This window comes from Lycorma delicatula, chromosome 1, assembly GCF_047948215.1.
Source record: "Lycorma delicatula isolate Av1 chromosome 1, ASM4794821v1, whole genome shotgun sequence".
In the NCBI taxonomy this organism is placed as follows: Eukaryota; Metazoa; Arthropoda; class Insecta; order Hemiptera; family Fulgoridae; genus Lycorma; species Lycorma delicatula.
This window is the reverse complement of record NC_134455.1, coordinates 287,895,838-287,908,093: the sequence shown is the minus strand read 5'-3', so window position 1 is coordinate 287,908,093 and position 12,256 is coordinate 287,895,838. Positions and strand designations below refer to the sequence as shown.

Below are 12,256 nucleotides of genomic sequence, written 5' to 3'. Positions count from 1 at the left end.
CATAATTACTAAATAGTCTATATTACTCAGCCAGTAGTAATCTTTAAAATAGTGTAGTCGTTTCGCGTATCTGTTCATTAATTCTTGAGATTACAACAGACAAAAATACAAACAGAAAGATTGCTTCATTAATATACCAGTATATTAATTAACGTCAAAGTACGCAGTACATAAACGCTACCATCTGGATTTTAAACCTCCTGTTTTAGATTCCACTAGAGAAACTGTGTAAAAGATTAGAACAAGTATTTTAAAACTTGTGAAAAAGATGATGTTTAAAAATTTGCATTCAAACCCTTTAATTACACAATATTTTTGGAGAAAAGTTTTTGAATCCTTATCCTCCATTTTTGGCCCCACGTAGGAAAAACGTTATCTGTGAAAAATTTAGCAATACTTTTGTATAACGATTTAATCGGTTATATTTCAACTTACTATCTCAACTTATTAAGAAAAATAAATAGTAAATCTAGAAAAATAAAAAATAAATAAATAGACGTACCATACGAAACAACCAGATAGCGCAAAGTAGTTAGCTTATAAAATTCCTTTAATTGGAAAACATACTAACGGAGTTCTGCAACGTCGTAGCCCGTGATTTCGTTGTGTAGACGGTTTGCAGTAGTTATATCTGGATTTTTTTACTTGTACGACGTAAAGGAAGTATTGTCATCGCGAAATATTTCGGTTTTCAGATTTCAACGGAAATATCCATTTTGACTAGTTTCGGCGTAACGTCTGTACGTACGTATCTCGCATAACTCAAAAAAATTATCCGTAGGGTGTTGAAATTTTGAATTTAGGACTGTTGTAACATTTATTTGTGCACCTCCTCTTTTGATCGCAATCGACTGAACCAAAAGTGTCCATAAAAGCCCAAAATTCAAAGAAACCTAGATTTTGGTCTTTACTGCAGTAATAAGCCCTCATTGAGAGCTTTTCATCGTTATCATAAGTGGTACTTATTTTCATTGGTTCGAGTTATAACGAAATCAAATTTTAATTAATGAAATATTTAGATCTTAGGGGAAGGCACATCGGTTCGAATCAGACTTCATCTTTTTTTTTTTTTTTTAATTAAATATATTGATTTATTAATAATTATTAACCTCTCATTGTAAAAAGTTTTTTACGATGAATAATAATTCAGAAACTTTTAATGAAGTTTTTAATTAAGTTTAAGTTTTAAAACTTTTAAGTTTTTAAACTTTTAATTCAGAAGTTTTTAATGAAATAAAATTTTATGAACTTTTCATTTAAAAAAAATGTGTACATGTAATTAAATATGCGTACAAGGAAGTTATGTGTTGTCCACGTCAGATTTATTTTGCGTGATATTGCCACGAAAGATTGTGCGTGGGATATGAAAATGAAATTTTGAAGCGTATGAAAAATGTCATGCCTGACCGGGATTCGAGCCCGAGACCTCCGGATGAAAGGCCGAGACGCTACCACTCCGCCCTAGAGATTGAAGTAGTTCGAAGTAATGCAGGCACTGCTTATGGTACAGTAGAGGGGATGTAGTGCCGCCACAAGACGTAAGTAGCAAGAAACCTGTCGCCGGTCCAGCAATCCATCCCCACTCTGCGCGTCAACTGAGCCTTTTTAATTTTGAGGACCCATACAAAGTTGTGTTTGCCTGGACGTTTCTTGTTATGTATAAACCGCGGTGTAACTTCGTCGAACTGTTGGGCGAATTGATTTGGTTTAAGTTGAGTTGTACGCGGCATTATGCTGACGTGATTTTAGGTGCCATCAACCTTTTCCGAATAACTTTGTAATTTTTAAGAAGATAACGAAAATTTTCGTTTGTTTTCGGTTCATAAAATAAAATCTCCTCATCGCTGAACGTGTTCCTTGTATATTTGTTTACATGGTAGTGAATATTATCTTATGTAACGTCTTCAACTGACCGTTGAAGTTAATTTTTTCTAACAAGCTTGTTTCAGGGTTAGCATTATCAAAGAAATATTGCTAACAAGGATGTCACAGATTTTACTTCTGTTAAGAAGTAAGAGTTGAATATAATCAGAATGTAGAGGAGGAATTTTTTTATAATATAAAGGTATGTAGGCATAGATCGATTGAGGGCTGCTTTTAAAAAAATGTTGAGCGCACATATCCATTTTATTAGTGCATTATGTTCCTTACTATAATTTTAGAGAGCAAATACACACATAAAATTTTAATTATTTATGAATTATTGGTAATTCCTTCACTATTACATTGTACTCGATTTTTATAAATGTTAAACATTTACGAAAACGAGCTAAGTGCTTGTAAATAAATTACTGAATATTTTTTAAAGGTTTAAATCATATATTAATCATAATTACGGCCCATTTTTCTTGCGATCGGTAGGAGTTTCCTGACAAAAAAATAGTTAAAACAGTTTACAGGTTACAACTAAAAGAGAAATGTTTGTTTTTTTCAATCGTAAATTAGGGATTTTTTCTTGTGTTTTTGCGATCGTTATTTGTATGTGAATTATTAAATTGAGGAAAATTAAATTTTCTTCAATTATGTTTATTTGAAAAAAATAATAGTAACTAATCGTTGCCCTTAACTTTTTATATTGTAATTATTAATTATTAATATATTCATTAAAGTTATACATTTTTGCTTGAGAATTATACACAAAGTTGCGTACAAATTATTCATTTATATTATATTTACAATTCGTTGTTTATTGTGCTGTGACATTAAAAAACTAACCTGTTAAATTTTGAGAAACATATTTTCAAAACAAGCGGGGAAGTATTATTAAAAAAATATATAAATAATTATGTTGAATTTACCGACCGTTAACGTAATTTTTTTATTGAACTGATATCCAAAATTCGGTAGTTAAAAAAAAAAATGAATTTTTTTCATTGTATTTATGAAAATATAATTTATATGCTAACAATAAATTCGGAAAAAAGAAAAACCTGCTAACAAACTCACTCGAAGTGCATGATAAATAAAAGTTTTATCGACGCGTAATATTTATATTTCTTCCATTTACATTTATGTATGTATAAGAAAGTTAATCTGTGAGCGACCTTTTTTATTTAAATAGAATAGACTCGCAATAAAGTCAACAAAAATGTGATTAAATAAATAATTAATGATAATTCTCAACAGTTTATGTAAACGATTTAAAGAAAAAAAACAGTAAAAATGTATAACTTAATTTAAAAGGCTATATACAAAGGATTTGATTGAAATATCGATATAACCTTTCTGTAATTATCGATGGATAAATTTTGGGTGAATAATTATGTAGCGTTTTATGAAATGTAAATAAAACAGAGCAGTCGCTAATGCCTAGCGGTAACGTTAGAAGAACTAGTCGATATCAGACTCTACCGTTGTTTCTGTTACAAGAAGATTAGAAGTAAGTCCCTCCTCTATCGGCCATCATATTTGACACCGAGTACAGTTAGATTCCATATCATAATAAATTACTTACAAAATAAGTAAACGATGATGCGTAAGCAGACACTTTCAGTAAATTTGTTTTTCGTACTTATAGCCTAAATAATTTTAAAAAGAGTGCAATAACGTTAATTGTAAATACTGTTAGAATTTAGTTCGGTGTATTTGAAAATACTTGGCTAAGCGTTAGATATATTTTTATGTAACTTGTTATGTTATTCACAATTTTATAAAGTTTGTAATTTATTCATTATTGAAATTTATAATATAAGCAAATTAAAAGAAAAACTTAGCGAATTCATTCGCCAATATTCAGCAGCGCTACGAGCCCTTCGAACCCGACTATATTCTGCGGCCGCACTCTCCGATCAGTTTTGGCTGTTACGATAAAACATATTTTTCGCATTTTGACTTCTTTTACGGTAAATCTTCGAGTGCACTAAAATTTTGTTCGTTGTCCCATGACTTCCTTATTAATCTAAGTATATGTTTGAACTGTTTCTCCAAGTACCTCGGGAACGGAAATAATATTTTAAACTCCGAAACCTTCTGCACGGTAGAGCCGTACCGTTGCCGACATACTAAACAAATATTATAATTTATGTTCCGGATAAAAATTTGTGTTTTTTTATCTGAAATTTAATTCGCTTATTGGTGACCGTACGATCGCGATCACCAATAAGCGTTCAGATAATTTACCGCCGATAAACTGAATGACGCACATCGGTACCGCCGGTCCATTAGCAGAGTTTATTTGCGAATGTAGTTTGAACTTAGTTTGACGCGTGTCTGTGTGCGAATAAGCGATTTACCCGAGAATTATTATTTATAAATCTTTTGATTTATTAGCTATCTTGTTGTCACACGATGTTCTCATTCTGAAATAAAATCATACCCAGCATAATCTGTTATGTTGTTCTAAATTTAGAGATACATGTATTTTATCGAGCGATTTTAACGCTTTCACACACTTTTTCTCGAGACGCTGCTACAACTTTAAGAACATGAAAAAGACGAAAGGAAATAAGAATATAAAGAGTTTCATGTGACATAACTTCCTTCAGTGACGTCCTTCACGGTCTTGCTATATCTTTATAGTAATACTTATTTGTTAAGATTAAGACAGGGACGGCAAAAAGATAAAAATGGTAATGCTGCCTTCTCGACTAAATCTTTGAGGATAAGAGTTTTGCCTTTGCTCGTGTTACTAAATAAGATTTATTCTCTACCGTTTTGCACTTATAATCTTTTCATTGGTTTTGATTTTATTACATTCTGCACGGGTTTTTAATGAAAATCTTTTATCTAATTTTAAATAAATTGGCAGAAAGCTGTGACGCTTAGGTTATTTATTAATAACGGCAGCGCAAGTATTATGAGGTCCTTTTTCGAAACGGAAGAATTGTGTTGTATTATGCGAGTAGTAACTGGCGACTAGTTATTTAAAAAATTAAGTACTACTTCCTAGGAAAATTTTGTTCTTATATTTTAAGAAAAAGAAAATTATACGATTAGTGAAAAATCTGGACTCTTACTAGAATTTGAACTCGAGAACAACCAAATACTTACAATACACCGAATGGCTAGTTTTTAATAATTTGCAGTACTCAGAAAAGCAGAGTACGTACTTAAATGTATCTTAGATTTTTATTTTATTTTAGCAGCGAGTCGAATCTGTATTGTCTTTTGCCATATGCGTCGCACATTTATTCGCGATACCATCGGGAGAGACGAAGATTATTAACATTTATTTCTCTGGTTAGGAATCTATTTAGAACAGTAAGAAATCAAAGAAAACTTGGCTGAGAAACGTAGTCTTGTTTTAAATCTTTAAGAATTAAAAATTTGGTTTAAACTACATTGAACAACGTGTTAAATGCTAAACTATTATATAACAATGTCTAGATGTTAGGTCCGTGAACGAGTATCTTACGCTCGTGCGGTATGCAGTTTGCGAGACGGATTGGAATTATACATATTTTTAGTATAAAACGTTGATCGTTGAATGAGAAACTTTATTACATTCCGGCGATCTTTTCGAAGTTAATAGAATACTTACTTTAAATTTAGGATGTCTTTTGTCTTTTGTGGCATCGCTTAGGTACTGTAAATCTAAAATGGATTGAAATTAATTTTTATCTAAATATAAATATTTTTTAGTTAGTTTTGTCTCATCTAAAAACTAAAAATTTTGTAATGGTAGTAATTTGAAGAATTGAACGAAATGTAGTATTTGTTTATTTAACGAAGAGAAAATGCGTAACTTAAACTTAGAATTATACGAATCATTTTATTAAGTAAATTATTCTTTATATCTGTGAAAAATTTTTTTGGCTAAGCATGCTCTCCGACTTTATAAAACGGAAGCTTCATAGACGATTGTAGGCGACGCTGTTCCTTAGAGAAACGTTTTTCCTTGCGATAATAAGTCAAGGAGATGAATTATAAATAAGCCCTTCGGTCCATAACCGGATACAGTAAATTTATCGCTGCAAGGTACAAACAACAGGTATAAATCTAATACGGGTGTCAACGGTTTTCCAGTTTTTTTTTTTATATAACGTGCAGTCGTCATATGAAGCGCGTTCATGTGAAATGATTGCAATTAGACTTTGTTATCGTAAGGTATATGTAGACGTTTATTGTTAGTAGTTAGACACACCTTAACGCCCGCGTTCACTTACCCGTTCTCTTACGCAGAGAACCGCTTATTTTCTTTATTTCTTAGTTCAGGGTCACTAGATAAATAGACGAAGACTACGTGTGTAAACGTATACAAGCTGCATTTCCTTTAGAACCCGGGTGATCGTAAATTTATTATCGTTATATTTTTCATTTACGAAGTACGGATTTCTTTGTAGAATTTTATAAATTATTTATTTTGCTCTTTTTGCCTAGAATCAATGTTTTGTGAAAGTCTGAAAATTAAAATTTATGTCGATAAGTAGGCGTTATCTGCTTGCGGCTTTTAAAGTAATCAAACTCAATTAAGTACTTTTCAATGCTTCTGTGCTTAGTTTAATATAATAATTGCAGAATGTTGTAGGTCGCATAATTAATGCTAATAATTACAGATTAATTTTCATTTTCGTTGCAGGATGGTGCTGGTTTGGCCGTTAATGTAGTCTAATGGTAAGTAGCCACGCGGTATGTAATTTAATAATTAACGCACTGTCTTATTGCTTAAATACATGTAAACGTTGTACACTCTTGTTTTGATCTCATTTATTTATAATTTTTCTGATTTCGTTCAGTTGATGACTAAGGGGATTAACAGGAGGTCGTCTAGCCTAATTTAAAATATCAACCGCCTTTTTTTATAGTCTGTGTTAATTATCGAATTTATCTTTGTGGCAAATAAAAATTTACATGTTTGTAATTTATTTAACAAAACTAACAATCGGTAGGATGGGTAGACTAGTTAATTTCTTAATATGTAAGAGAATTTTTTATGATGTTTGTATGAGTGTGTATTGTCACCTGAGGAAGCTTAGAGAATTCGAAGTGAAACGTTGTGTATTTAATTTATAAGTTTGTATAGTTGATTGGCTAACCCAAAAATTAATAAAGGTAATATTTTTAAGAAAAATATGCCTTATTATATTTAATTATATTCAGTCAAGAGGAAAATAAACTTAAATAAATTTCACATTTAAATTAATATTCATATATATATATATATATATATATATATATATATATGTATATGTATATGTAGCCGTCGCTCTTTCTATAGGTGAACAGGCCTCCATTTTAAAACGGAAAATTTTATTAAACATTATTACAAATACGTTCCGTCTAATGAACCGTCTATTGAATATCACAATATTTTAATTTTTATTAATTTAGACTACAAAGGTATTTAGTGAGGCTGCAGGTAAAGCAGGTTCCGAACTTACTGTTGAGGTTCTTTGGCCGGCAATGTATTAACAGGACGCTTAATGTATACACAGAATGTTTTTAAAATGGTGGGCTGGCTATACTTTTTCGGATTCTACTTGTAAAATTAAACAAAAAGTATCCTTAGGAAAAATGGCGATTTCTCCTTTCTCCAGCTGTCAGCCATTTTGCTGTTTTTATATAAAAATTTATATCTAAAGTTCGGTTAGAGGAATCACATTAGTACTTGGTAAGCGTCTTGTTAATAAAGTTTTTAAATTAGTAAAAAATCAGGAATTAAATTTCTTCGCAAATTATAAAATGACGGCCATTTTATTTTTCAATCCGTTATATCTCCGTAAATATTAGTTTTATCAAAATTTATGTTTTTGCTAAAATATAAAGCCCTTTATTTTGAAAAAAAAAACATTTTATCTTTTAAAATCGGTTGACAAAAATCCGAGTTATGGCAGAAAATTGATGTAATTTTGTGCCTGTTTTCATGTTCCCACTTTACGTTCAATTCTATTAATTATTAATTATTTTTATTTATTGTTAATTCTAGTATTGTTATTCTCGTTATTATTATAATATTATTAGTTTCTTATTATTCTAGTATTATGTATGTGTGTGCTTTTTGATTTTAATAGTATCGACGAATGAATGTTTATTTTATAAAGATGTCTCGTTCATAATTCCATATGACAAATTTTATGAAACTGTACTGATTACGTTTTAGAAACAAAAATGACACTCACCAGTGTCTCGTTAGTGACAGCTAATAGCCGTCACTCTTTCCATAGCTGAACAGGCCTCCATTTTAAAATGGAAAATTTTATGAAAAATCATTACAAACACGTTCTGTCTAACAAAAAAACCTTATTGTAAAAATTTCATAAAAATCGGTAACCGCTTTTGAGCGTAACTGCGTTAGTCACGCCAACAAATGAAATGTCAAGAGGTCGAGTTAAAACGGACTTAGCTATGATCAGTCATTATTTATTACATTATTTATAGAATTAGATTACGCTAGATGTTTATATTTAGCTAAAACTCAAGACCTCTGTGCTTCATAATATTGTTGAATATTTTGTACAATATAGTTATAGTAAACATAGGAAATTCATTTGGTACACGCTTAAACAACCGACCGAGCATACAGAATTATTTATTAATTTATTTAACAGTGGGATTACTCGGTTTCACCCTTCTGGAGGTGATCATATACTACTCATTAGAGAGATAATATTATTCCCCCCCCCCAAAAAAAAATAATAAAATAAGTAATCGCTACAAACCGCAATTTTGATTAAATTCTTTTTTGACGTGCAAAAAAAGTTGTTTGGTCAGAATTTAGCAAAGCAAATAAAGATCTTGTGAAGGATGTTGTTTTTTATTAAAGGAAGGTTTTATTAAAGGAAGGACGTGTTTTTTATTAAAGGAAGATGTTCCTAAACATTTTAACACTGTGGATTTTATCTTTTCTTTTTATTTATTCCTAAAGGACGGTTCGAAAATCACGATATTTAATTTTTTGTTAATCGAATGGATTAGGAGGCTAGAATACTGGAGAACAAGAGGTCTAAATGTTAATACAAATATCTTTTGGTTTTACTTTTTCTTGCGTGTAGAAATCTTTTTTTAAATATTTTCATTTTCGTTTATTAAGAAGGTTAGAGTGAGGTCGGTAACGAGAAGGGCCTGAACCCCTCGAATTACGTTAAGATTTTTTCTTGTCCCTGAAGGCATCTTAAAATATACAGCTTTGAATGTCACCATATTCAATGTACGTTAATTACGAGGCTGGAGAGTATGTAGGGCAAGGACGTCTGCGCATTTGAATGTAATTAAGTTTCTTACGATTTGAGTATCACAATATTTTTATTTTTATTAATTTACGGTGCAAATGTATTTAGTGAGGAGGTAAAGCAGGTTCCGAACTTACTGTTGAGGTTCTTTGGCCGGCAATGTATTAATAGTTTTATTAATCTATTTTTTGAGATGGTTTGTGTAGAACTATTCTTTTAATTCCTGGAGTTACATAGGGTGGAAGTCTCAGGTGCAAGAAGACCTGAAACACTTTTTAAAACAACTAACGTTTATAGTTGTCTTTGAAAGTGGACTTCTTTTGAAAACAATATCAAATATTGCAGTATTTCAATTTTTACCCGTATTAGGGGGATTGCGAAAGTTAACGACCTTAATAATCTCATGATGATCCGCTCTTGGACCCGAAAAGTCAGACTCTAAGATTAGTATCAGTATGATCATCAGGTTTCCTAATTAGGATACCTTAAAATTAGTATCGGAAGAGGAAGATCAAAAGAGAGATGGGAATTCATAATTTCTGAAAATCTCTTATCATTCTGGAAGAAATAAGCTTTTAAATAATAACAGAAATTTTCATATCGGAATGTGATTCCTTTTATTATGCCGGACAAACAAACCAATAACAACAAATTCTGTATCTTTACGTAGCGGTGTAGATTACAGCTAGTTTACAAAATAAAACATTCTTATTGTTTGTTTCACTATGATACTTTTTTCTGAATTTTTTTTGCGTAGATTATAATTCTGTAAAAAAATCTTTCTCTCACCATCAATAGAAATTGAACATTCAAGGTCCATAAAAAGTTAATATAATTAACTTTTTTTAACTTTTAACAAACACTCTTCGACAAGTTCCCTTATTTGTGGACCAACAAAAATTCAAAATCCCTTCTTTAATTTTTGCTTCACTTACTTTCGGGAATTTCTGCCTTATGCATAGGAATCCTTGTCTGCCCTTCTTCATAGCTTTTGACAAATCTTTATGTTAATCCCAGTTTGATATGTAGAGGCGTTGAAATCATTTTTTTTGGTTTAACCAAAGTTCTTGAATAATGTTTTTTTTCACCAGGAATTAATTTCTCACGTTTCTTCCACTGTTTGGTTTATCCCTAGCTCAACAGTCCCATTCATAAATAAAACAGTATTTTGTTTACCCTAACTGCACGCGTAAAAAAAAGCTATTTTTTAAAATCTCCGCACATGTTCCAACTATGATTTTTATAAAATCTTTCAATAACAGTTTTTAAAACATCTAATGTTTCTTTCATATTAATTTCATAAAAGATTGGTATAGAAGGGTGTTTATTACTACAGTATTGTGAAGCAGAACTGCCTTTAAGCTATACTTGGAGGAATTATTGAAAAGGCGCCACTTCACAGTTTTATTAAGTTGCCCTAAATGTAACATAAGTTCATCAATATTTTTGTACTGTAAATTAAGTAATTTTCTTCGTCAAACTATTGAGAAAAATCTTTTTGTCGTCTTCTTTAGCCCGACATTTTTGTATTTTTTTTAAAAAGTAAATTCCAGCCTTGTGATCGTAAGGCTAAAGGTTTTTTTGGTAAGTCTAATTCTCTTCCAAGACATATGGTTCACCTTGTGATTTGAAATGTGGCTCTGTTTGTCATCCACAGTCTGAAGCGTGATTGTGTTCCATAATGTTCACCTCTTCATTAATGTTTTGACGAAACACGTTTTCAGGAGATTGGGAACTGGAATAGATTCACTGGGGTAATGAAGGATTGAGTACAATGAATGCGGAAATGAAGGATAGAGTACAGTGTGCTTAGAAATTCCTGACATTAATTAAACAGAAATAATAATCGGTTAACTGATCTTTTAGTTCACGCCAAACCGCTTAAAATTATTTTAAGCGTTAAACAGTAGCGAGAAATGACTACACCGAAGTCTAACTTCGGTAAAAACCTGTAGGAATTACTGAAGATTAGGTATAAATAGTAGCCTGTCTTGCGTCTATTTTCCCTCGTCTCGGGCTCCATATCCAAGAGGTTATATACAAGATCATGTTACACAAATTATATTTCAGCTTTAAAAAACCAACATACCGGCCTATTTTAATAATAAAAATAATTCTGAATTACATAATAGTTGAAAAATGGCCTCTAGCTGGAGAACCGTTGATTCAGAAACGTCTAAATGACGATGACAATGAGAAAATGCCTAATATTAATAATTAGGTATTTATAGGAGATATTCTTAGAACTTACTGTGTATGTTTTACTCTGGGGTGAAGTATTTGATTAAAAATAAGTAAAAGAGGGTATTTCCTTTAGTTTTTATTAAAAGTTTTAGAAAGCATATAATTCGTTAGTAAAAATGTATCCTGTAAGTTACCGAAAAATTATCGGGGAGTAAAATAAGCCCTAGATTTTTTATTGTATTTATGAAGCAGATTACGTTAAACATGACAAAAGTATAAAGTGTTTAATGTAACAGAATCGCGTTTTTTTTCTAAATAAAAATCCAGCTGATTGATTCAAAGCGTTTTTACAGTGTCATATTGACTGGTTGGTGAAGCCATGCTTGTAAGAAGGTGATGAGATGATTGTCCTCAAAAATCTTAATTCGAGAGGAAAAAACATTCTTTTTGTCCAACATAACCCTTTTAATTATGTAATTTAGTTTATAATATGAGATTTATTTTGTTTCCTTTTTACTTCCTTGTACGAAGTAATATTTTGATCGCGAAAAATTTCGGTTTTCAGATTTCAACGGAAATATCCATTTTGACCATCCGTGAATCCATTTTTACTAGTTTCGGCGTGACGTTTGTACATACGTACGTATGTATCTCGCATAACTCAAAAACAATTAGCCGTAGGATGTTGAAATTTTAGTTATAAGGTTGTTGTAACTTCTAGTTGTGTACCTCCGTTTTTGATTGCAATCAACTAGACCAAAAATGTACAAAAAAGCCCAAAATATAAGAAATTTTGATTTGTTTTCTTAACTGTAGTAATAAGCTCTCATTGAGATCCTTTCAACGATCTATAAGTGGTACTTATTTTCATTGGTTCCAAAGTTATAGTCAAATGAAATTTTAATTAATGACATATTTGGATATTACACGGGGAAGGCACATCGGTTCAATTCTTATTTTTTTAA

General features: G+C 30.9%; 1 protein-coding gene across 8 annotated transcripts in view; it reads left to right on the top strand.

Annotated features, from left to right (window-relative positions):
- Positions 1 to 12,256, top strand: part of Oatp30B (Organic anion transporting polypeptide 30B) — a 208,906-nt gene that overhangs the window by 54,162 nt on the left and 142,488 nt on the right. For 7 of the 8 annotated variants that reach the window (XM_075379165.1, XM_075379174.1, XM_075379159.1 and 4 more), the window contains one exon: positions 6,518 to 6,552. The exons of the other annotated variant lie outside the window; for it this stretch is intronic. The gene's annotated coding sequence lies outside the window, so the exon portion shown is untranslated. The remainder of the gene's footprint in view (positions 1 to 6,517; positions 6,553 to 12,256) is intronic. 8 annotated transcript variants of the gene reach the window in all.